At 36.7% G+C, this 25950-nt stretch overlaps 1 protein-coding gene across 3 annotated transcripts in view; it reads left to right on the top strand.

Annotated features, from left to right (window-relative positions):
* The window catches only part of LOC122137377 (protein phosphatase 1 regulatory subunit 29-like), a 92849-nt gene that overhangs the window by 13341 nt on the left and 53558 nt on the right, over positions 1 to 25950 (top strand). Inside the window, exons 2-3 of one of the 3 annotated variants that reach the window (XM_042723428.1) lie at positions 10858 to 10945; positions 15790 to 15990. The gene's annotated coding sequence lies outside the window, so the exon portion shown is untranslated. Of the gene's footprint in view, positions 1 to 7071; positions 7238 to 10857; positions 10946 to 15789; positions 15991 to 25950 lie in introns of those variants that run through there. The other 2 variants (XM_042723435.1, XM_042723423.1) reach the window with 2 other exon arrangements.

Genomic DNA, 25950 nt, shown 5'->3' on the forward strand with positions numbered 1-25950 from the left:
ATTCCATGATTCAGCATTAGTGGATTAGTAATGATGCATTGCCCAGTGGGCTTCCTTCTCACATGTGATTGGGTCAGTGGATAAGGAATCAGGTCAACTCTTGTCTGGCACCAGGGGCGATTCTAGGGGGGCTCAGGACCCAGTGAGGGTATAATATTAATAATAGCCTAATAATAAAATATATACTGTATATATAAAAAAGATAAAAAAAAAAAAGTTTGATTAATAGGGGTCGTATACTAAACTTGTTGCAGTATTCCACTGTATTGCATAGATAGGTAACATATGAGTACTGAATAAGCCAAATTCAATTCTTCATGATCACACACACACAACCTGTTTACACAAAATTTTGCTGTTTACATTTCTAGTACAACCCTCTTTCCTTAGCTCAAGTATGCAAACCTATTTGCCACATGCACTGGAATATGTATTATATTGAAAGTTACCATTTCAAATGAAAGTGGCAATATGATTGTTTTATAAAGAATGCGTTCGTATGTGCTTCATTTTCGCTGGAGGAAACAGCTGTGGTGTGATGAGGGGTGAATGCAGTGAAAACTTAGGCTACAGTAGATGGGGAACCAATTATCGCTCCCCCATGATATTGTGTAAACTGGATTTATGACAAAGAACTGCACAGATGCAGATATTACAACATTCTATCAAAAAACACACACTTTGTCCTCTGTTTCTCGCTCTGCGCCGCTGCGGTCTGCTGATTGAAAAAGAACGCGCTGAAAGACGGGGAGGAGCTGATCGAAGTCTGCTGCCATTTTCATATGAAATTTAAAGGGGACTGAGGCGATCACAAATTCGTGTACAGTTTATGGAGCTAATTGCAAAATTTTAGGGGGGCTGAGTACTCATTTTATAGCCCCCTTAAAAATGGCCTAGCGACGCCCATGTCTGGCACCACAGCATTTCCCACAAATCTCAGCAGCTTTTGTATTTCAGTGTAAATGTTGATTTCCATGCCAAAACAGGGGGACTTGAGAGCCTCAGGGGCAGTGATTCCCCCTTACTAACACAAATTTCAGATCTCCGCCTGACAACCAATCATAATGCTTTATGCTACTTGTGCAAGATGCATGCCTAATTTGTTCTGAGTGAGTCATATGTCACCCTGACACATTGACTTGAATTACTGCTTGTGTGTGTTCATGTGTGTGTGTGTCCTTTTGACACTGAAAATCAGTCAAAAATGCTTCTGACTAAAAAGTATTAATAACCAATATCACAAACAAGAAAGTTTTTCTTTTGAATACAGTATGGCTTTTAATATTTAACATTTAATATTTTTTTTTTAGTTTTTTGTATAGGGAAGGTTTAGAATTTATCCTTGTAAAGGGTAAAAAATAGATCCATTTGTTTGTAGTGGCTAAATATTGTAATGTAATTAATAATGTCCTTTTTGTGATTACATAAATATCCTACACTGGTTATTTATTTATTTAGTTATTTTGTTTGTTTGTTTCCTGGTTAAATAAATGATAAATAAAAAATGAATACCGTGCAAGTACTCCTGTAAGTGTAACATTGTTTTTATACAGCAGTTCATTTAACAAAAGTTGATATTAAACCAAAAACACTTAGGGCCTGGAGTGAATTTGTTACAAAGCTATCACTGATAATAACTCAATAGGCCATCCGTATGGATTACTTCTGAGCGCTATCAAGGAGGAGCAGTGGAAATCCTGGAGCTGTGTTGCTGTTGTTTTTCCACCCATTAACTTAAATTTTTTTTTTTTTATTTTTTTTTTTAACAAGCAAACCCTGGTCTTGTACATAGTTATATGTGGTCACAATTGTGGACCTTGTTCAACTGTGGAAAATAAATAAATAATCATAAAAAAAAACAAAAGTTGATATTGAGTAACTTATGTTTTAGACACAACATTGGCAGTTACACTGACTATTTTTGCACCACCAACAAGTATAGTTTCGAACAAACCCAAAGCAGTATAACCTTTTAATATCGCCCAGCATTTCTAAAGTCAATGTGTTTGAATGAATTGCTTGAGTGATATAGCCACTTGTACCATTTCTGTATGAATCTGGACTGAACAAAACAGTTAAATGAATAATTTAATGATTCACTCACTCCTGGTCTAACAATGTAAATGCAGAAAGAGTGACTGATAAATCCCAGTGATAAAAAAAACAAAAAAACAAAACAAAAAGCGAAACAAGCAGTGAAAATCCCAGTGCTGTTAGACTATGTTAGCACTCTTGGGACGCTATTCATATTCAATGACTGTAACTAAATATTGTATAATATTAAATAACTCTTTTTTTTTTCTCTGACAAAAACATCAAGCTTTGTTTATTGCCAAGCAATGCACGGACTGGAAATGTAAATTTAATTTAACTCCTTTTCAAAGACTGATTTCCTTTTTAATAGCTATACAACCTCACTATCTTCACTCACAGTCTGGTCATCCTTCCTCCCTGCACTGCTTGATTATCACAGGCGAGCCAGTGCTGGGCGCAGAGCCCTATACAGGCTGGTCGAGGGAGATTGAGCATTGAAAGGTGTTTATAAGCGCATGCTGTCATGCTCTGCTGCTCGCAGGGGTTACAATGGCAACAGTTGTGATGACTGTGCAAAATGGGATTATTGCAGTGTTGAGATTGAAACACACTGTGGTCCTAAACAATGCAAATGCAGAAGCAGGGAGCAGGAGGAGGCTGTGCATGGGTTGATATGATAGTTGCTGTTGTGCAATGTGCACACTAGGTTTCACTGATCTGGCTTACCTTTGTTGAGGTCTATGAAGGACAAAGAAGCCTGCAAATACAGTAATTGTTTTTAGTGATGTTTCCATGTTGAAAGTACTTACTGAAGGGCTTGTATTAAAAACGGTGTTGGGTCTTTTTCGAGAAGCTTTAGCTTGAAATGATGGTTTGTCAATGCTATAACTGGTGTACAGTAGTTAAATTAGCAAGTGTGGCCTGGTTATGTAACGCTTATTAATTCCTAGTGGTGGGTTAGTGTAAGGCTTTAAAAACAGATGGCACAAATGGACAAAGAAGGGAGAGAAAGAGATAAACTGAGATGTCTTCAGAGTTGAGTGAAATCATCAGGGAAGAGGGATGGAGGGCATGAGAGAGAGAGAGAGAGAGAGAGAGAGGCAGCCCGTTCAAAGCAGTTCATGCCCTACTGACTCACTAACACCCCAGAGTGCCACATGACCGCACACATGGAGGCGGCAGAGTGTCTGGGGATGAAACAGTGAAAGAAAAGAAAAGATGGAGTAGGGAGTTAGGACAAGGAAAGAGTGAATTTCAGTTTCCTTTGATATATTAAAGTTAACAAATCAATGTGAAAACCAACAGAGAATCTAACCAATCACTGTAAAAAATTGTAATGTGGTCCATACTACTTATTAAATCTGTCCAGAGTGACTGCCACACTGACCCCTTGATTTCAACCCACTAAAACTTAAAAAAAAAAGAATGTTTCATTGCGGATTTACATTTCAAATCAAAATAAAACTAAAAAAAGTGGTGCTAGTTCATCATAAATTCAACCACTATTTATATAATTACTTGGTTTAGAAAATCAAGATGAAATGCTAAAAGTAGAGAATGACAAATTATTTAGGCAAAAACATAAATGAATGCGAAATGGTTAAGCATCTTGTAGAAAGCAGATAAAGAATATTAATTTTTCAGTTTTATTTCAGCTCAAGTATCAAGTAAATGACAAAGTCTAGTTTTATGTGGCTTGAAGCCTGGAGATCCTTGTGATTCTCAAATGCAGTGAGAGGTCATTGTGCACTGTCACTCCACAGCTGTTGACATGAGTTTGAAAACAGCTGGATGCCAGTTTCCCCACTCTGCCGTTTGTTGCTCTATATCACCTGCCCAGGGTGCAGTGGCACCAGCACTGGGAGAACTAGAGTGATTCTGATTGGCTCTCAAAAGACTCACCCTGACCCCTTGATTGAAGGTCTGTGTTATGTAAAATATTTTTTGTTACAAAAACTAGATGAATTATTATAATAATGATTGATTAATTAATTTGGAGATTATGTCTTTACAGAGGCCTGTTTTGTAGGAGTAATGTAGGAGATTTCATTTCATAGATCAATCATAATTTATTCATATCAGCAATTACAGAGGATATTTTATTTTGAGTGAAGAAGGGTTAAGTGTGTGTCATTAATAAAGTTCACTTTTTGTGCACTATTTTCTTGAAAATAAAAAGGGAATCAAAAGATTATTTTAGACTATTTTTCCCAATAGGCTGTCACTATTATGGCATCACAAGAAGGGACACATTAACTCTATTAATGTAAAAATTACACTGCCATTCAAAAGTCAGTTTGTGATCAGTATATGTTTTTTAATTTAAACATTAACACATTTATTCAGCAAGGACGCATAAACTGATCAACAGTAAAGACATTTACAATTTCACAAATGTTATATATTTCAAATAAATGCTGTTCTATTGAACTTTCTTCATTTAAGGATCCTGTGACACTGAAGACTGGAGTAATGACTGCTGAAAATTCAGCTTTGCCATCACAGAATCATTTACAATATGTATAAAAAGAAGAAATATAGATTTTTTTTTTAATATATAAAGTATGTTGTATTTTTTAAAAGTTTCAAAGCCCCAAAGGCGCTGAATTGAAGAAAAGACCCAAGTAATAAAACAACTTTAGAATAGGTGACTTTCCTCCTTAAACTTTGCATAATTGGTCTATGCAGGGACATTGTGAGAGTTTAAGAGATGACATTTCTTGGTTGATTAAAACCGCAGGATGTTCCTTGTCATTGAAAATTTAAGAACAACCAGTGCTCAATCATGAATCTGACTCATCCATTGAGTACATGGGATGTTTGGCAATGTGTCTAGCCCTTTGAAGCTCTGTCTGCACTTTGTATGAGGACATGAGGATATTTACCAATAAACATTAGTTGTGTAAAGAATTATTGGTCTGTCTAGGAGTGTTGGAGAGTCTTAACACTGACCCAACAATTTATTGTCCTCGTGTTCCTGGTGTGGAGCAAGTTGTTCACACATCTTCATGGTGTCATGAGTGCTAAGCAAAGTAAACAACCATCAACCACCCAATTAAAAAAACAAATAGCATAAACACAACACATTTTTTCGGGCAAGATGGTGGACTCATCTCCAAGCTTTACGTCATGAGCCTTTCATTGCACAGGCAAAAGCCACTGAAAGAAAGCCAGAAATGTTGAATTCCACACAAATACTGTAAAAAGTAAAGGAGAAACACTCTGCGGTCAAGATGAAGCTCACACACTAGCATATGGTGAATGACTGAGCTGATCTGTTTCCTCATGGCCTACATGATGGAGTGGCAGAGAAATGATGATTATTGTTCCCAAACCTCCTTGGCAGGGAATCCTGAAAGCTGTCTGTGCCCACAGAGTAATTTAAATGGGGTCAAACTGATGGATTTCTCTGCAATTCTTTAATGCCAAAGAGGATGTATGGGATCCTGAGGTCCCCGTCTAAAGATTGAGAACATCTGAGAACCAATTTTCCTCACTTCACTTGTGTGCCATGTGCTTCTGTTTATTCACTGGCCAGGATGTTGAGTCATCTGCACAGTGTTATCCAGAGCAATGTTTTGCATGCAGGGACACCCAGATTCATATCTGCCGTTCTACCATATTCTATGTTTGAATTATATGACTTGAATTATATGTAGTTAATTTAAGTTGAATGTTAATGTGTTCTTCCAACATATGCATGCGTATCACTTTGTGATCTATAATTTTAATTTCATTTATTTATACATCGTAAAAATCCTGTTTGAAAAGGCGTTTGAGGTAACCATGCTTTCTAAATAACAAAAAAAAAAAAAAAAAAGTATATGTTTTTGACACTTGTGATTTGGAACTGCTCAGTACTGGGTCATTGTGTTTATTATTTATATTTATACAAACAAAACTTAAATATTAATCCTGAAATCTGATTGGCTGATAAGAGTGTGATATGGATGTGATAACATACCTTGGAATGTCACAACCGACCAATCAGAATCAAGTATTTCAGAGCCGTGTAATAACAGAGTGATGACAGAACTCCAACTTTTTCACTGTTTGTATCCCTCTGCTTGCGGTATTTCTCACAGCGAGTGTCATGACGGATGCCCAAATCCACTATAATTTTAAAAATAATACTGCTTTTGTGTCACGGAATGTAGTTTTAAGAGTTTTTTTAGGAGAGAATGTACTTGTCTAGACTTCAAATATGCGGTTTGTTAATAAAGATAATGTCTATTTGAAAATTTGCTTCAACGTTTTCATTCATCACTCATGAACCCGCCGAGAGCAGCCTCAGGCTGATGATACACAGGGCAACTTTTTGAGCAGTGTTGCCGTCAACAGGCAACCAGGTGAGACACAGGGCCCACAACTAATCTAAAGTATCCAGAAAGAATTTTGTTACTCATTCTCAGTGGGAAAGTGCCCAAGCAACATTGCCCAAAAAAAGTTGCCCAGCAAAACTGCTCAAAAAGTTGCCCCGTGTATCATCAGCCTCACCTCGGCCAGATCTTCTGGAATTCGCCACTGGCTATAATGTCTCTAAAGTGGTTAAACATGAGATAGGCTATAATTAATTTTGGGTAAATCTCACCGGTAGTCTTTGGTCTCATTAATCTATTATTTGTTCCAAAGCAAATAGTTTTAGCTGAGGGCAAAATCTCATATATTTATATATCTATTTTATTATATCTATAAATCTCATATATTTATATATCTATATTTTATTTAACTTCAATGCTGTATATCAGAGTGCTGCCTTTGTACTTTTGACTGAATTGCCTAGCAATGTTTATGATGGCTGTTGTTATTGTTTATGAAATATTATTGTTCAATAAGCAATATTTTCTATAAATAATCATAATATTTAGTATTGGAAAACAGTGTGTGTTCTTGATGGTGATTTTAGTGACATTGTTCCGCCTTTAGATTGTAACAAGACACTGTTTTTATGAGTCAGCAGTAAAGACTTTTATATTGAAAGAGACTGAAATGCTGTTGTAAACAAGGAAGTTCTTTTTACTTTCTACAACAGCTTGTAAGACACAGCCGACAAATGCAGTGAGCAGCACTGTCATCGGAGATCACCCTTAACAGATGAAAGGACAGTATGACATAGATATTGCTTTCCTCAGCGGACACTCAAACGAATGTTTTATTGTGAAGATGAGATTGAGCTGAAGAATGAATGCTGTGTCAGCTGCAGGTAATCACACTTGCTCAGTCCATCTCTCTCATAATACTCTTCTCCACATAATACACTGCTTTTAATACAGTAATACAATAAGCTTTTAATGAACTTCCTTCGTTACTAGTTCTAAAGGGACGTTCTCAAATCAGTAACGGAGACTTGAGCTCAGCTGTTAAACTGTCAAACTGAGATTGGAATCCATGGCGGAAGGAAGTAGTTCCACACAAAAGAGTGTTTTTTTTAAAGACACTTGTGTTGTTTCTTATATTTATACACTCTTGCCATCGAATTGTTGTATAAACGCAATATCACACTTGTAGCCATGAGATATGGCTTTATATCTATATATATATGTGCTTATCTACAGCTGAATCACAGCCGTGCCAATATACAGCCATATCTCACGTCTACTTATGTGATATTGCTCATATATGATGAGGCAAAATATTATGACCACATAGGTGAAGTTCAAGTGAATATTGTTAATCATACCCTAACAATGTCCCATGTGAAGGACTGGGTAATTTATATAGTAAATGAAGAATCAGTTCATGTAGTCAGTCCATTGGTGCAGCAGGAATAAAGTTCTGAGTAAGTATGACAAGGGCCAAACTGTCTGACCATCTCTGAAACAGCGAAGCTTAAGGGGTGCTCCTGGTCAGCATTCATGAGAACCTACAACAGTGGTCCGAGGAGGGACAAACCACAAATTGGTGATAGTTTGTAGGGCATCCAAGCCTCATTGATGGTATAAGGTCTGTGTGGTGACAATTTTAATGATGGGCCTGTGTAGGTGCAGACTGTCAGAGTGCCCATGATGATCCCTGTCTACAGCCAAAAGCCCCTAGAATGGCACACAAGGAATTAAACTATACCTTGGAGAAGTGAAAGAAGGTTGTTTGGATTCTGAGTCCTGTTTTTGTTACATTGCTTTACTTGGGGATGTAATTGCATCATGATACACTGTGGAAGACTGTGATGCTATGGGCAATGTTCTGCTGGGAAACCCCTGTTTCCGGCCATTCATGTGGACGTCAATTTGACATGTCACTTACCTAAACCTCATTCCAAACCAGGTACAGTCTTCATGCCAATGGTGTTCCCTGATGGCAGTGGCCTCTTTCAGCAGGATACTGCACACTGTTCAGGAATGGTTGGGATGGAAAAGAACCTCAACCTCCCAACTTGAGGACATCTGCTGTTAATGTCTTGATGCCAGATACCACAGGACACCTTCAGAGTCCATGACTCGGATCAGTGTTGTTTTGGCAGCACAAGTAGGACCTACAGCATATTAGACATCTAGTCATAATATTTTGGCTCACTGGTGTATTTCATAATGAAATGTAAAATCACTGAGCTCACACACATAGACATACATCAGTGTGATGCACCTCCTTAAGGTCTAATAAGGAGTGCAATTCTTCATTGTTCTTCTTTAAGTCTCCTCCTGCACCTCATTATGCACCAGGGCACATGCAGGGTTAATACTGCAGGTAGTTAATGAGTCACCCTCAGAGCAGAAGGCAACAGATTGAGTCCTAGGTGCAAAACTGGATGAATAAACAATGACTATAAACATTTGGCACATCGCCCTGAGTATTGGAACAGTTTCAAATGTGATAAAGTGATGGTATGTATGTGTGTGTTTTTTTTTAAGACACCTGATGACTCGGGTGCTCTGCGCTCAACTAGCAGATGGAAAAATACCGTTTTTCACTTCTCTCTGCAGGGATCACAGTATGGCTGCTGCTAAAAACCACCCTCCTGCTTTCCCTCAGCATTTCAGCATTCTCGCTCTCTCCTGCTTTCTCTCTCTTTTTTTTTTGAACTGCAGTCTGTTTTCATCTACTACGAAACAGCCATGTAGGCCCATAATGACTGCATTTTTAAATTATATATTTTTTTTAAAATCAGGGTTTTGATCAATAAGTTAGGGTTTATTTTTTTCAGCAGTGACAATCCTGAAAATATTTTATGTGTACGTTTTAGGGTTAGATGGGGGAAGAAGCACCTTTTAAAGGGGTCATATGATGTTGCTAAAAAGAACATTATTTTGTGTATTTGGTGTGATGAAATATGTTTTAGCGGTTTAAGGTTAAAAAAAACACATTATTTTCCACATAATGTACGTTATCGTTGCTCCTCTATGGCCCGCCTTTCTGAAATGGGTCGATTTTTACAAAGCTCATCATTCTGATAAGCATGGTGTGCTCTGATTGGCCAGCTATCCAGTGCATTGTGATTGGCCGAATACCTCAAATACCTCACCCCTTACCAAGTTCAAGAAAGTTTCCTCTTTAAAATGTGCTGCACACACTCAAATATTTGGGTTGGACTGTTCTGGAACAGTGTTGTAAATAAAACTTAACCACAAATTTCTAGTTGTGTCCTCTTTTGGAAGGCCAAACAAAGTAGTTTGTCTTTCGCAAAGAAACACAATACCACAGCGAGAATAAAAGTTACGCCTTCTTTCTTTGCGTATACATTTGGGGTGGTGTTATGCAAATCTTCCCACACAGTGACGTAGATATGTGGGGGCGTGTTTGAACGAGGCGTTTTAGGAAGGTGTGGCTGAGTGTTCACTTTTATAAAGAATATCGCTTTGGGTTTGAAACTTTAATCTTTGCGACTTTATGGATCTTCGGTATGCACGAACAGCTTTTAACACTCCAAAGACAAAGGAAAAAATATGACCCCTTTAAGAACAATGTCCTTATACTGATAAACTGTAACACATTTACATACAAGTTTAGGATGTAGAGAATCGTTATGCATCACCCAATACACTATTATGGGAATCAAATGCAAACAATTAACATGTTGTAATTGCACAAAAAAAAATGAAAAATATGAAAGGGGGCAACTGACATTTACAGAACATTTTATCTAAAGGCCGAATTAATCCTAATAATTTCATTTTCCTGAAAAAAAAAAAAAAAAAAAATGCCATTAACTAAACTGGTAAAGTTGTGCATCTTGGCAATGCAATTAGAATAAATTTACTGAAATGAAATGTTTCATAATGACAAATAAAATACAGGAACGTAGTTACAGAGAGGGGCTTCTTCCCTATCTTACACTACATTAAATCCATTTTAAATATTTTCTCAATTAATTTTATGTACAGTGGATAATAATAAATAACTGTAAATGTTTAAATGTTAAATCTCATTTTTTTTTTTTACAAAAATAAAAATGCTAGAAGCACTAAGCTAAATACACTAAATATTTAAATAAATGTACAATGTTTGTTTTAACACTTGACTCAAATGTGCAATAACTGGGCAGCCATTCATAGCTCATAGTGTTTTACAATGGCTACCTCACATGAATTTAAAAAATACTTCAACATTATATGTCTGCATTGCTGAACTGATTGCCGCAGCCTGCTGGTTTTTGTTTGTGAGCAGGGTGAACAAGTTAAAATAACAGCTGTGTTGTAACTCGTTTAAATATACACAGGGCACATCAATCACTTTAACTGCAGCTGCGAGTGATGCTAACAGGAGGCAGTAGTCATTAGCTGAAGTATGAACATAGTGACTTATTTCAATTTCATTTTGTTCTGCTGAGAATTTGGACAATAATAGCCAATTAGTGTTGAGTCAGAAACTCTGTTCCTCATTTTACAGAGAAAGAGAAACGGATGAGACACCACAGAGAAGCTATTCTGTGTGAACAACAACCATCCAGTCCTGTTTTACACCACATGTGGAAGTGGTGAGCATTTATTTTGTCGTTAATATTAATAGTATTGACACTGGATATTTAACTGTGCTCATTTCCCATATTTTTACATTTAGATTACCATCTAGACTAGAATTAGATATAATATAATGCTCACTTTTAAAATTTATTATGATTCTATTCATTTAATAACACAGTTAAATGTACTCTTTAGCAAATCTCAACATGAAAATCCATTTGTGTACTGTGTGTTATCATTTTGTAGCATTTGATTTATTTAATTTTTATTTAGACAAAATAGTATATAATTTTATTGTTGGTCATTTACCGTATAAGAAGAAAATAGTTGTCGGCTCATAGATAGCTAGTTTGGAATTTAGGTTCTGTGAAAATGAATCACCATTAGGATGTAAATGTGATTTAATTACTTGTAAAATATGGCATGTCTCATGTAAAAAATAAATAAATAATAATAATGATGATGATCAAGTTTGCAATAGTGTCCATTCACCCACCCCCGAGAAACATTTAATAATTTATCCCAAATAATAAATACAAATATTCCATGTATTAGCCCAGGAATTATGTTGTTTTGTTCCTTTTGTTTGAACAGTAGAAATGTCAACAGAAGGTTCTTGTAAGATTGAGCTGAAACAGATGCACATGAGGAACACTGAGACTTAACAGCATTGTGTTTGAGACAGCAGAGGGTGGTGTGATGATAGTAACGCCTCGGGCAGACTGAGACCTTATCGATAGCCATTGATCTGACATGGAGAAATGGGGCTGATTAGATTAATGACATAATTACTATGAATAATGAGTTTCCCTTGAGGGAATTTGGACCTTCTGAGTCTTTCAACATGCAGGTCATGTTTCTTCTGAGACCCTGACAAAAGGTCCACTTTTAGGTCTGTATATAAGGTAGCATGTGTGAAATCACAAACTCAGGCTGACAAAGAGCACAATCTACATTCTCACCCTGACCATTTGTATAAAGAGCTCTTTGATCTGTTCATCGCCCCGGCCAAAAGCAATATCTAATACACGGTACTGCAGATGAACCCTCTATGGTCATTTTAACACCAAGACACTTTAAAGCATGGTGATCTGTACTTGAATCCATGCACCGTTGCTGAAAATTCAACATTTCACTCTCAAAGTACATCCCTGAGGACAGAGCGAACAAAATGGAGACTGCAACAGAAACTGAAGGGGCCCGCAGGGTACCAGACAGAAGTCAGAAGCCAAAACAAAGTTGGAAAAAAACCATACCTGTGCACTGGTCCGAGATTTGATTTGTCTGGAAATCACAGTGTGACTGAAGTTATTTTGCTTGTGGCTAGCAGAGGGCCAAAATACAGATCAGGACTCAGACAGGAAGTCAAATCCTTATAATAATGGACACCTTTAACACTGCCAATCATTCCTAGAGCTCTTTTCTGGCTGTTATTGTTAACATTTTATCAAGTGTATTATTGTTTATCACTGAGACCTTTGCTGAGAGGCATCTCACACGTTTATTTACCGTGATAGAGTGTCAGCAGCGATATAGTGAGTGTGTGGGTCGAATATTCGTGTGTATGTGTGAGAAAAGAGTGCATGGTATACTGTGCCAGTGCACATGTCTGTGCAGATAAATTCAGGGATTAGTGTGTTAGAGATGCACAGACTGACTGACAATCTCTCCTCCCTTCAGTGCCACTGTGAGACAACTGAGAACTCATTAACTCACTGCACTCACGGACCGAGGGAGAGAGTGAGAGAGTGAATTGAGACAGAAATGAACATGATGGCGTAGAAATAGAAAAGGCAAATATGGTGTATTAGCAGTGAGGCCGTGAGCGATCGAGGCAGAAAGACTGAGGGAGGTTGAGACCAAAAACAGAAAAGGCTAACGGTGTACAGCAGAGGCTGGAGGAAGAGGAGGTGTGGAAGAGAAGGATGAAGAAAGGAGAGAGAGAGAGAGAGAGAGAGAAAGAGAGAAAGAGAGAGAGAGAAAGTGGCTGTTGCCAGGGACAACAGCATAATAGAGAGCGATCCTCCTACACAACCTCTGCCTTATTTTACTCCTCCTCCACTGTGGCTTGATTCTATCTCTCCCTCCGTTTACCTGCCTCAAGTCATGTCTGCCGTGGACCTTGTCAGAGTCAACAGTGCTTTATTGGCATCATTGTTAAAGGGACGGTTCATCCAAAATGTAACATTCTGCCATTTACTCATCCTCATGACATTCTTAATCTTTTGTTAAACACAAAGCATGTTATTCAGAATGATCGCTCTTCTCTATTCCATACAGTGAAAGTGAATGTTGATCAGAGACAGTCAAGTTTTTATCATGACAAAAAAAGTTTATACCACAATGTTTGGCATCAAACCTGTTGTTGTTTTTTGATATATCATATTTAAATACGTAAAAATGAGATTTGATAGCTGTTCAAACAAAACTAACATGTCGTGCAAAAAAGCACACTTTAGGATAAAGAATAATTGTTACAGAAATAATATACTTAAGTGTAAACTAAATGTAATGTTTTCAAGCACTTAACTGCACTGCAATTGAATGAAACTGCATTATAGTTTAAATTTATATTAAATGCAATTAGCTGAAATTTATGGTGTTTATTTGACTCACTTAATTAGGAGTAAAGTACATTTTCATCTGTAATTTGATAATTATTGCATGAATAATACTGAAGTTGCAATTAGTGCATTTAAAATAGATGTAATATTGAATAACACACTACAGAAAATTATAGTATGTGCATGTGCTTTAGTATGTTAGTCAAAAATTCAAAATACAAAAAGTGTACTTTTTAAGGCATTACAAGTTATTCTTAAAACATAATGATTTCAAATGTAGTTTAAAGTAAAACTTTGAATTCGAAGTTATTTCAAAGTGCATTTAAAAAATAAAGTGTAATTAAGTGTGTTAGGAAACAGTCATGAAATTAAATGACTTATCAGACAACCGAATCTCCTTGCATTTTTGTTGGTCTGGCTGCCACCAACTGTCTCTACACATTGATGCATAGTCTGGAAACCATTTTTGGAAAAGTGGTTTATATTTTGATGTTGTTCACAAACTCTTCCACCCTTTCACCCAGGGCTAAAACAGAATAAAGTATTGATTTAATAGAACATCACTTGAATGAAGTTAATGAACCTAAGGAATACTCAAATATTTACAAATAAGTTTCTATGCTTACTTTTCTCATTCCACATCCACCTCCACCTCCTCTGAATCTGACTCCACTCACGGTTGCCTGACTCATTGATTTGGGTGTGTGATTGATGGAAAGATCTACCCCATCATTCCTGTCTCTCCCACCATCCCTCTCCGATACCAATGCCAGAACTTTTGTTTGCTAAATTACTGCATCAACCAGGCAGGCGATGCACTGATCTCCCCAGGCTCATTCCACTGCACTTATCTTTCATTCTCTCTCTTCAAAATACTCCAGTGCTCCTCTGTCTTTCTGCTCTCTCACTTTGCTGAAATGAGTCTGGAGATTTGATTTGTAACTGTTGATTGTGTAACTTGGTTTTGTTTTGTACCACATTTTTTGCCTAACACAGGAGTATTCTCATGTTTTTATGTCCCCCTTGATTAAATGTAGTATAAAACATAGTTTTTTAGCCTAAAATAACAAGCATATAGTGCCATAATAATGTATTACTGTGTTATAACACTTCCTTAGCAAAACCATTGAAATAGTGTTATTGATGCACAGAGACTGATAAACACTTGTAGGCTAGCTTTTACAACAACACAATAATCCGCAAGTAACTCACAGTCCATCAATTAACATCTTGTGAAGTGTAAAGCTGTGTGTTATTTGTAAACAAATCCATCATTTAAACGTTTTAACTTTAAACCGTTGCTCCTGGCCAAAATCAGTCCATAATCCATAATGACACTTCACCCAATGAAAAAGTCCATCTCCTGTTGTCCTCTCACATCATAATCCAGCAGCATATTTATTTATAAACGTTTTCTTCTCTTTTAAATGTTGCTTGATCTATGCACATTTTTCTTCTGATTCAAACAAGATGACGTTTTTACTGGAGAAAACCATATTATGGATTGAGGAATTTTAGCCAGATTTAAAAAAAAAACTCTTAATGGTGAATTTGTTTACTACAAACTCACAGCTTTTTCTTCACTAAACATTAATTGATGAACTGGAGTCATGCTTTTATCAGCTGTTTGGACTCTCATTTTGACGGTACCCATTGACTGTAGAGGATCTACTGGTGAGCAAGTGATGAGATGCTTAATTTCTCCAAATCTATTCTGATGGAGAAACAAAATCATCTGCATCTAGACTCAAAGTACTCTAGACTCAGTACACATTTTCAGCTAATTTTCATTTTTGGTAACTTATTCCTCTAATGCAACAGGGGCTCTTTGAAACTCTTTGAAGCTTCTTAATGTAAACCTTGGATTAACCGCACTCATTTATTATGAGCAATTTTTTCATATAAAAAGTATATGAAGTTTGTAATTTTTGAGATCAAATAATAATAATAGTTGATGGTTCATAATGCTTAGTCTCGTTCAAAGATTAGAATGAAAGAGTGCTAAAAGTCAGAAGTCTGTCTTTCCTCAGTTTCCCCCTGTAATTTCATTCTCCCTACACACTTTCATCGCTCCCGCTTTGCCTGTCAGCAGTTCTGCTTCTTTCTTTCTCTCTCTTTCCCTGATGTCTCTGCCTGATGCACTAAGTGACAGACTATGCCAAGTCTGCCACCTTATTTAGATTCAGGCTAATTAAGAAATCCAAGTGGGTTTTGCAGCACCACAAACAACATTATTCAGAAGCTGCAGCAGCTCTTTAACTGTCTCTCTGTCTCCCATCATCTCTTATCTACAGCTCAGAGCTCATCGGTCCCCAGCCCCTGTTCCCTGCAACAAGTGGATTTCAACCAAGGCTTAAATACTGCAGCATCAGGGCCGTGATACGTGACGTCTGCAGACCTGGTACGGCGATCACACCTGATCCACTGCACAAGAAGACGACACTGCCACAGTCTCATAGAAGCTAAACTACGTAGAGTCAAAGAAGGGAAAGTAGGTGAGAATTGGTATAAACTCACTATACTTGTAGACGAGATGCAGTTTTTGTCCCTTTCTTGTGTATTGATTGTTTAACAGCTTCTAGACAACCTTGCTAAACAGTACATATGAAAAACAGTCTCTCTGCAAATTCACTGCAAAAGCATTTGTTCCATCCGTTTGCAGTTTTCAATAAGCATCAGTCCTGCCCCAGGCTGACAGGTACTGTGGTAAGTGTTTTTGTAAATGATGATGGACCTGTCATGTCTTTTCCTCTCTCTTATTCACACACATCGACACACACTCAGCATGAAGAGAGATATCTGCCCTCTCTTGTTTTCAAATTCAGTCACTGAAGACTTGTATTTTCATTTAGCTCGGTCTAGGAATTGTACAGTGGTTTTTAAAGGGATAGTTCACCCAAAAATGAAAATTTGATGTTTATCTGCTTACACACAGGGCATCCAAGATGTAGGTGACTTTGTTTCTTCAGTAGAACACAGACACAGAAGATTTTTTAACTCAAATCGTTGCAGTCTGTCAGTCTTATAATGGAGGTGAATGGCTAAAACATACAATAAAACTAAAAAAATATAAATACACAAACAAAATCAAGTTAAACCCTGCAGCTCGTGACGATCCAATGATGTGTAAAGACACAAAACGATCTGTCTGTGCAAGAAACTGAACAGTATTTATATAGTTTTTTTTTACCTCTGATTCACGCAATGTCTGAACTGCTAGAACTTTTGTCAGCATGAGTTCTCAGCAGCATGCTCTGAGGTGTCTTCTTCTTCTTGCTTTATGGCGGATCACAGACTTACAAGTGCATTACCGCCACCTATCTCTCAAGTGGACCATTCACGCTCCCAATTGAGATTGTAGATAGATTGTCAGTGGTCCATTTGAGAGACAGGTGGCAGTAATGCACTTAAGAGGGTTTAATTTGGGTTTGTTTGTGTATTTTTTTTTTGTGTTTTTTTTTTGTTTTATTGTATGTTTTAGCCTGGATTCCCATCTACTTCCATTATAAGACTGACAGACTGCAACGGTTTGTTTATTAAAAATCTTCTGTGTCTGTGTTCTACTGAAGAAACAAATCCCCCTACATCTTGGATGCCCTGGGGGTAAGCTGATAAACGTCAAATTTTCATTTTTGGGTGAACTATCCCTTTAAGGGTCCCACAGATGATTTCTGGCCTCTTTAACTCTAAAATGAAATGGTTAAATGGCTTTGCTCCCTTGAAAAAGGTCCTGCTCACTCATGCTTACCGCAGTCAGCTCAATGGCAGCGAGAGGCTTTAATGAGTCTGGACCACTGGAGCTCAGCTGTGACCATCTTTACTCCCTCAGTCCTATAATGAAGACCATCATTATGGTGCAAGTCCACAAATCACACTGTGCTTTCTTGTTTCCTTCATAACAAATACCTGCAGAAAAAAAATTGTGTGCGTGTGTGTATATAAAGTCTGTTATAATTCTACTACAAAAATAGTTTCATTTCTGTCATATTTTTATTTTTCCTAAGGGTTTCTTGAGGAAACTTTGTTGATAAATCAAATAATGAAACAATAAAGAACTTTTAAGTTATGAACAATAGCAATGAACAATAAAACTATCAACACGATCTCTAAACAGTTTTTGTTGTTGCTGGGAAGTTTTTTTTTTTTTTACATGCTTCATGGTTATGACACTTGTTTTTAATTTTTGTATTGATAAGGAATTTGCAGCTTACCTTCATGCAATAAACATTGCGCAAAGAAATTAGAGCGTAATTGAAAAGGAAAGATAAAAATGGATAAGGTTAAAAGTGTAAAAATAAATGTTAAGTAAGAGGGCTCGTGAGGGCTCATCTGCTGATCTTCCCTCTGGCTGTATCACCGCAGGGAGAAAACTCATATTGCGTGAGGTGTCTCTCCTTGCTTGGCCTATGAGAGGTGAATGTGTGTATGTATGTGTGAAATGGCTATTCTGTAATGACTGCTGTGGCACTCTGTTGACAGTAAAGGTCGGTTATGTGGAGCACATTAAGCCAGGACCTTTAGGGAAGGCACACAAACACAATGAGTGAGAATGAGTGTATATGTGTGGTTCTGTGTGTCATGTTAGTAGCGACTGTACTGTTGAGAAGAACATAATGGCAGCCTCTCCTCCAACAGCGATTAACACAGGAACTCTATTATTACTGCCTGACAACAGTGCTTAAGAGTGCTGTTTCCCCCCTGCCCTGCCCTGCCCTGCCCAGCTCTATTCACATCAACAAGAGCTGCAGCTCTACCGTTACATGCCTCAATCCCTCCCTCCCTCCTGGAACACAGCTGGAGAGGGGTTTCCATCAGGGAGAATTCTCTAAGAATGATAAGTGCACTTTCGTTGCACATATATGCACTCAATTTGCTTTTTTGCACCTATATATCATTTGGGGATGTTTTTGAAAGAAGCTCAACAACGCTGATCAAAAATACAGTAAAAGCTGTAATATTGTCAAATATCATAATTTAAAATGTTTTCTATTTTTTATATATTTTAAAATGTAATTTAGAGTTGGCAAAGCTGAATTACACCAGTATTCTTTGACAAATAGAAAGTACAATATAAAAAAAGCATTTATTTGAAATTAAAAATGGTTATAGTGAAGCAACTGTTAAATGTAGTGAATCTGACACTCTGTGTTTCTCTTTGTCTTTATATCTTTTTATAGACTGTTCATATAGGTTGCCTGAGCGCTATGGGTTTTTATAATATTATAGAAGCATTATGGTGCACTTTGACCATCTCTAATATTTAAATAGGTTCGATCCTTCTGCTCTACAGGATGTGTTCTCGGTAAAGCCTCTGTGTTTGTTTGAAAGGCCTAATTTCACTGAAAATATTCAGTCCAACCTGCTCTAAAATATTTGAGAAGTCAGTTAGCTCTGGCAACAGAACAATCTATTGTACTGCACCACTATCAGAGACACATTTTAAATGAATCTGTCTCATTCGTGACTGACAGTTAATTCTTTAATTACACAATGCTTTAGAAGCAATATTCAACATCATTCTGGTAAGTTGCTTTGGTTGGAAGGGGCCTGACAAGAAAAGAAATGAAAATGCTGTGCAACTTGCATTGTATTGGTTTTTAGTCAAATCACTTTCTTTTCTTTTCTTTTTTATAAGATGTACTTAAAGATTTCTAGAGGAAGGATGAACCAATTTGAGTCATTCTGTGCTCTCTCTTAAGAGACAAAAGACAGCAATTGAGCGTTCTAATGAAAGTATTGATCAGAGGCCCATCTCAAGCTATTGAGGTAGAAGGAATTTTTTGGTACATAGTTGCAGCCCTGTTTTTTTTTTTTCAGACTATCTTAATGGCTCTATATTGTGTAGTCATGTTGAAAACATCCCCATGGTTCTCTGCTGATATCAATACTGAGTCATATCTGACTACTTTCAAGTTACATATGCATTTGTGCTCTCTCAGTTCATTTCATGCTGACTCATGTCTGTTTTCTGTCTTTATGCGTATTCTCCATTTTCCTTGCCAGCTATTAATAAGTGGTGGGTTGAAACTAATATATACATTCATAAACGATCTGTGCATTGTAAAAAATGAATTGGTGAGAAAAAAAATATCAAGGCAAAACATTAACAATTCCAGACAGCGTTAGGTTAGTTGGGACTGTTTGGAGGAAACAAGCAAAAAAAAAAAAAAAAATTGGATTTAGAGTAGAATGAAAGCAGTCTATGAATCTGACCTGGTAACAGAGAAGATAGAGACTGGTTTGCTAGCTAAAGCCTTTGGAGAGAATATTACTGTCTTACAGAAGGAGAAGTGCTTTCACTTCACTCACACAGAATCAGTCACAGTCACACTGTCAGTGTGTGGCCGTCTGTGGCTATTTGACGTGTGTCTGAGTTAGATTGTACCCAGAGAATTTTATCCATAATGGCCAACCAGTCACTCAGAAATGAGCTGTGAGTACTGAAGGCAAGACTGTTAAGAGTCTGCTCTCTCATAGCAGACATATAAGTTTTGAACAAGTTAAATTTAGGGTTGGGAACTGTGAAACCATTCTTTTAGTTCCGTTAAAGTTCTCACACATGCATTATTTCACAGATGCATAAAGTACTTTGCAGAGATTCTTACACTAATTATTTTGCAGCACTGAAATACAGAAACTGAATTCACAGCATGAAATATTGTGTCAAGGGTAGTTCAGTTCTTTTTAGTGAATCAAAAAAAATGCAGCGCAGCTACTGCATTTCTGATTGCAGGACAAATTACTCTTATCTGGTTCTTTTTAGTAAATCAAATGAAAACACAACTCATCAGTGTAGTTACTAACTGCTGTTCATAAAACAATGTGTAGTTAAAGATATACATTGTGCATGAGGCTACTCTGCAAAATGAACAACTTATCAGAAACATCCAAAAATCAGTTTTTTAATGGGTGTTGCTGGAGCTGTATTTTTTGTTCATGTTTAGTTTTGTGAGCTTACGCTCTTGTAACTGTGTAGTCTTGTAATAGTCTTGTGTGACTTTTTGTGCTATTAATACAGTATATAGGCTATGTGTGATATTGTGTGCCATTCATACTCTATGTAAGTGTGAGTGAGGGGTGGTTTTAGCTGGTGTTGCTGTTGGTGTGATGTCATTAATGTAGACCTTGTTGAACCCTGAGTCTCTGTAGTGTTATTTACTGTAGTTATGTACTGTAGTCTGCAGTTGTGCACACGTAACGAACAAAATACTGAACATGATTCAAGGCTCCCATATTATGAAAGCCTGTTACTGCCACTGAATAAACTATAAAAATGTTAATCGCAACTTTTTTATCTCACAATTATGACTTTTCTTTTCACAATGGCGAGTTTATATCTTGCAATTCTGACTTTATAACTGACAATTGGGAGTTTATATATCATAATTCTGTGAAAAAATTATTCAGTGGCAGGAAAAGGTTTCCATATGAAAATGGGCAAAAAGGCAGGAGCATTTATTTTTAGAATATACGTGAAAATATATGAAACTAGAAAACAGTTTTTAAAATAAAATTTCACAATATTAGGGTTTTACTGTATTTTATTTAATAAACACAGCCTTGGTGAACATAAGAAACTTTGTTCAAAAACATTAAAACATTTGACAGCCCCCAAACCGTTGAATGATGTTGTATGTATTCATTAAAAGAATGAAAAAAAGAAAAAGTGAAATCATGCATTCTTAATTTCTTGTCATATTCCACAAACCCTCTCAGATCTGGTGGATGTGTGGTACTTTGATCCGTGTGCCTCTCCATCCACTGATGTGAAGTGTTGCAACATGTGCTGTCTCTCTGTGTAGATGAGGAAGATTAATCCAAGGCTTTGGTTTTGAGCTACAAAGAACTGTCTATGTGAAGAAAAACATTCATTCTTTATCCTCATATGTGTACCTTTGGTCTTGTGTTATTCTGGAATCCACAAGCAGATGGCTTTATATTTAAGAAAGGTTTTAGATGGTGGGGGAGGACGTTATTACACATAGCACATGGCTTAGCAATGAAACGACAAGTGGAAATCTCTCCTGAGAGTTTGTACGGATATCAGTGTGACAGACAGAGCAAACAGCAGTTTCTGCTGTGATTGATGCTATTGTGAAAGATGTTAAGCACACTGATACACATGTTGTAGATTACAGGGCCAAAAGTGACTGAACAGGTGCTTATAGACACTTATTTTGTAAAAATCAATCAGTGATTAGAGACTTGATGGCAAGTAAAGTGCGCAAACAAACACATATCTTCTGAGGTGCGTGTAAACTGTGATGTTCACGCTCTCAGCTGTTCCACATGCTAAGTGACAGGCTTGCAAGGAGGGAGGATTTTGTAATGCAATCGAATTGGCAGATCACTAGAGAAGTGAAGGTCGAAAGGACCCAAAAGCCTGTATAAGGTTCTGGTATAAATGAATGTGAGAGAAGAGGTTTGAAAGGCTGTGTCAGTGTTTGGGATTGACAGCCGTGTTTACTAACAGGTGTATCTGTGAATTTGCCTTGTACACACAATAGAAGAGCAGATCGAATGCTGTCTATATGAATGAGTAATCAAAGTCAATCCTCTTCTCTGGATAGCCTTGAGTAATGGCTGTAACCATAGTGACAGGTAATGATAGTAAATATCAAGACTTTAAACTGCATCTTTGAGGATTTAGATTTTTTTTTTTTCATTTGATCCTCTTTAAGAAGCAGTATGTGGTCAAAAACTCTTATTGTAAAAAGTGTAATGATAGTGTGAATGTATGAACACTGACATGTGTTTTTGTCAGAGTTGTCATTTATAGATATGTTCATACAGCTTACATTTATCCAAATTAACTCTTTAAATGGAGTTCTGACTGTTAAAAAATTGATCACCAGAGAGTAACTTTGGTAATAGAATACTTTGTCACTCTTTCATATAACTGAACTGTATATGAATATGTTTTACTTCAAACAGGACTGGCAACCATATTGTACTGCTATATGAGTGTAGCCTAAAATAGCAACTGTGCTTTCTGATAATGGAGTACATAATGAACGATGTGTACTTTATGCATGCAGTGTTATGAGTTGTTGTCTGCCACTGTTTCTGATCCAGAGCCTGTTTTTTAAAAATAGCCATGTGTTTACTCAGCCCCACAGGCCAACATTCTACATTAGCGCTGTACAGCTCATTCTACAGCGGCTGATTTACACACGCAAACTGCTTATTCTCTCCAAACATAGATTTAATGAGTACAGCACTGCTTGCCAGATATGCAGAATGGGAGCCAGCCATTTTAACTGCTTGTTTCTAACAATAAGTTAGCTCATAGAAAGTTGGGACAGCACAAGGTGTACTCAAATTTTTTTTTTTTTTTTTAGTAGTAGTAATTTTGAAAATAATCTTTAAGATCGCATAAGTCAGATGTAGGCAGTACTCTCTGTAATCCTCTTCTCACCAGACACTTTTGCTTGCTGAATAAATTAATTTTGACTTGACTGTGAATGGTGTGTTTCTATTACCATTGGCTATGTGTGATGTTTCATCCACACCACTAGGTGTCATTCCAGTGTGGCTGCCAAATTACCACAACATGTACAAAAATGACTGAATACACCTTTAATCAGGTGACCAGTAGCTTTTAGTTTACAGTAGACCCATGATGGGCAAAGTGTTGCTTGATAGAGACAAAAATTATTCTCATTCTACTGAGCATTTGTTGGACTGAAAATTATTTAATTTTGGCTGTATATTTTCCAGATTGAAAATGAATGCATTAAATGCATATATCTGCTAAAAACATAAACTACTGTTCTCTTATGATTAACGGGGCTGCATTTATTCAATCAGAAATACAATAAAAACATTAATATTGTGAACTATTAACACAATTTAAAAATAACTGATTTCTATTGTAATATGTTTTAAAATGTAATTCATTAGTGTAATTTCAAAGCTGAATTTTTTAGCATCATGACAGTCTTCAGTGTCACATGATCCTTCGGAAATCTTTGTAATTTGCTGATTTGCTGCTCAAGAAACATTTCTTATTATTATCAGTGTTGAAAACAGTTGCTTAATATTTTTGTGGAAACTGTTTCTCTTTCAGTTAGTACACTAGCTTACATTTCAGTGCCCTTAAAGGGACTAAATTTCAACCTGATCTTTAATTTTGTGGTTACATATCTATTATCATACATTACATTAGAATCTACACCATATTCCCTACAGTACATGTCAAAAAACCTCAATGCAAGCTACTTAAAACGTGACAGAATCTGGTCTCGGAATGAGATTGGAGCCAGAGTCAGGTGAGTTGAGCACTCTGAAATGACAGAGTTGTAGCCGCACGCTGAGACTGATCTTGAGGTGAGAGCACTTGTGAGATGTCTTTCCATAGCTAAGGTGGTAATTAATATCAGGGTCTGGGAAGTGTGTTCTGGTGTTTCATTAAGATCTCCAAACTCTGTCGTGATTACTGGCTGTCCCTTTATGAAGTGAATTATAAATGGAGAGCATCAGAGGCCTGAAGGAGGATGGTGTTGAGCTTTTGTTTCCGAGAGCACTGCGCCAGCTACACAGGGGAGCATTTGTGTAGTCCCTATAGCTCTCATGAAACATCCTCTTTTGCATGACCTCACCGCTCAACAAATGACTCTATTAGGCAAACCAAGGCTGACTAAATGGTTTCGGTAGACCTGTGGACCCCTGAGTCAAAACACAAGTGGGCTGATGAGTCAGTGAATGCAGAACTGACTTTATCAAGTGAGCTCTGGACAAGAGAATTGTACATGACACACTTCACCGAGATAATATTTTAGGATAGTAAAGATATTCATTTTGATTCATTCACAGGTCATTCAATCACTCTAATTCACATGATGTGTTTCTTTTGTTGATCTTCATGTGCACTGATGACTATAATTTAAAAGATTTGTGGCTATGAATCATAATTTGACCTCTGCCCTTTTCACACTCCCTTTTACAATGATTTATGACATCAAACAGCATGAGTCTTACAGTATGAAATGAGTACTCACACTGTGATTCAAAACATATTTTGTTTTGGAAGTTTACTGAATGTACATATACTGTATGTGTAGTATGTTATTATTTGGACAATAGAATCATTGTGCACAGTAATTTTTGTTTAATGAAAGGCATGAGACACGAGGAAGATATAAAGAGCCCTGTGAGATGGTCTATAAAAATAAGTAGATGATAATTTTCAATGTAAAGACAGTTATCACCTAATGAACATTAGAAGCGTGTGGTGTGTCGTGACTATATCCATCCCACTATAATGAATGATGAACAGCACAGATTTAAATCAACACTGACTTGCAGAGTAAAAACACAAGAAATTAATAATTTGCCCTTTTTGCAAAGTCTGTTGCAGTAAATCATTTATTAGCACAGATCTGAACATCAGGGATGTGCTGCATTCAGAATTGAATCAAGAATGTTTTTTAAATTCCTATTGAATTCCAAAATTTTAATTAAGGTTACGTTGAAGTACCAAACAGGATGCAGTTTGAATTTGAACTTAGGGAAGAATTCAAATGTAGAATTCAAATGAACTGAGATTTTATATATATATATATATATATATATATATATATATATATATATATATATATATATATATATATATATATATATATATATATATATATATATATATATATATATACACACACACACACACACACACACACACTTATGAAATGAATTATGAATTGTATTTTTTATTATGATTATTTTAGTGATTGATAAAAACCTCTAATCACGTTGCATTGGTCTGTGGTTTAATTTTTTTTATCATTCTGATTCTGATTACCTAGGACCCCACAGGCCGAATATAAGCAAGAGAAAGATAACCTAAAAGAACTCTGCTGAATCCTATACAATCTGAACAGTTATGCCCAGTCATACATTTCCAACTAAGAAGATTTAAATAGGGATGGCATTACCCTGTGCATCATCTGATTCATACAGAACATAGCCACACACTCTCACACAGCTTTTTAAAGTCATGGTACACCTCCACGTCTTCTGTCTTTCTGTGTACCTGCAAATACTCAGCTGTCAGCTAATTTACAATGCTTTGTACTGCAGAATTTTATACAGTCAGCAAATGCAGTTTGTTCATCACAGAACATTACAGTTTTGTAATGCTGCTTAAATATTTTTGTGATGTTTAGTGGTTATGTGAACTGAGAATGCGTAGAATTGAATAGATAGATTTGAATGTACATTCCCCCCCATGCCCTCATTAAAGAAGATAAAGACTGATTTCACTTGAGAGAGAGCAGGGAGAAAGAGAGCGAGAGAGAAATAAAGACAGAGATGGAAGAAAAAGTGAGCCACAAGCAGCCATAAACAGCTTGACAAAGCATGAAATATGCATCTCAGATGAACGCAGACATCCTAAGGCATGAACTTCAGTACCCTCTCATCCTCAGCACATTTTCACCAGCGGGTTTGGTGATTTT

Source organism: Cyprinus carpio, chromosome A3, assembly GCF_018340385.1.
Source record: "Cyprinus carpio isolate SPL01 chromosome A3, ASM1834038v1, whole genome shotgun sequence".
NCBI classification, from domain to species: Eukaryota; Metazoa; Chordata; class Actinopteri; order Cypriniformes; family Cyprinidae; genus Cyprinus; species Cyprinus carpio.